The sequence below is a fragment of the Chaetura pelagica genome, unplaced genomic scaffold, assembly GCF_000747805.2.
Source record: "Chaetura pelagica isolate M959 unplaced genomic scaffold, ChaPel_1.0 scaffold422, whole genome shotgun sequence".
Taxonomy (NCBI): domain Eukaryota; kingdom Metazoa; phylum Chordata; class Aves; order Apodiformes; family Apodidae; genus Chaetura; species Chaetura pelagica.
The window spans coordinates 55,758-57,329 of record NW_009952444.1 but is presented as its reverse complement, the minus strand read 5'-3'; positions in this window follow the sequence as shown (position 1 = coordinate 57,329).

Here is a 1,572-nt window from a genome sequence, read left to right as displayed (position 1 = left end):
TTCTGCATTTCTGGACCAGAGGCTGCACTTTTCTCCCAGCCCTGTCTGTTCTGGAATTTCTAAGTGTTTTTATTTTGAATCCTGATATTATGACTGTGTTTGTCATAATTTATCAAAGTCGTTTATTGTTGACAACGTCTGTAACTTTCCAGGGCAACAAGGAAGATTAACTTGAATTAATGGAAGGATTTATGTAAAAGCCTTCAAATGAACATCTGTGCCAAAACTTCATGTGCTGTAGCTAATCAATTTGATTTGGTGTGCTTGCATCCCTGTGGTTTACAGGATTAGCGTTCCCTGCCATCTGCAGGGCATTCTCCTTCTCTTCCTGCCACTTCTGTGCAGTATCTTCTGCTCCTTGGGCAACTGCTGAGCTTGTAGAGCCCTGCCACGTCAGCCTGCTGGAGGCAAGTCTTGCTCAGCTTCCTCAGAGCTGTCAGATACCACTCTCTTTAAAAAAATAAAAGGATTATTATCTCAGATGTGTTAATCTGCCTCTAAGCGTTGCTTTGACTCTGAAAAGAAATGTAATGACCCGTCTCCAGTCTGGGGAGAAGGGAACAACAGGGGGTTTAGACATTCAAAGTGTGGAAGTGCAACTGAGGTTTTCTGCAGGCTGTGGTACCAACGGCTATTCCACCTCAATGATGGAGAAATGAGAAATCATCACCTGTGAGATAGAAGAAGCTGAGAGAGCGTAAATCCTTCTTTTTCTCTTTCAGCCAGAGCTGTAGCAGAACAGACTCAGGTGCTTGAGGAGCCCTGGGCAGTGGTTTCCTTTGCCAGAGGAAAGGGAAAACCTGAGAGGGAATCTAATGAATGTCTCTCAATACATGAGGGCATCAAGAAGGCAGGGACAAGCTCTTGTCACTTGTCCCCTGAGATAGCACCAGGGGCAATAGATTCTAACTGGAGCCCAGGAAGTTCCACCTGAACATGAGGAAGAACTTCTTTGCTGTGAGGGTGACAGAGCCCTGGGACAGGCTGCCCAGAGAGGCTGTGGAGTCTCCTTCTCTGGAGCCTTTCCAGCCCTGTCTGGATGCCTTTCTGAGTGACCTGCCCTGGTTTTGATCCTGCTCTGGCAGGGGGGTTGGACTCGATGATCTTTGGAGGTCCCTTCCAACCCCTGACGTTCTGTGATTCTGGGCAGGGCAAGAGTCCCTTTATCAGGCCTCCTTTGGAGACACCAGTTGACCATAAAGTTTGCCTTGCAAATTGTTGCAATTTTAGTGTTCCTGCATCACCTTAAAAAAATCGATTTAAGGGAAGTAAAAAGGCAAAGTAGTCCAAGGTGCAACTGACTAGAAAATGTGACTTTCAGAGTTAGTCCACAGAAAAAACCCAATGTCCTGTGATGGTAGCTGGTCTCTGCTTCTTTCCTCCTTGGCTATTATCACACACGATCAAAGAGGAGATCACTACTTCAACTACTCTGTTTCTGGCAAAGCTAGCCTTCCCTGGAGAAGACTGCAGGATTAAAGCCCAGTTTTTTGCATAAGCCCTGCACAAGCCTGAGGGTTTTCACTGGCGACAGAAGCTGGGAAGGTTTTGGAGGTGCTCAGTCTCTTTCCC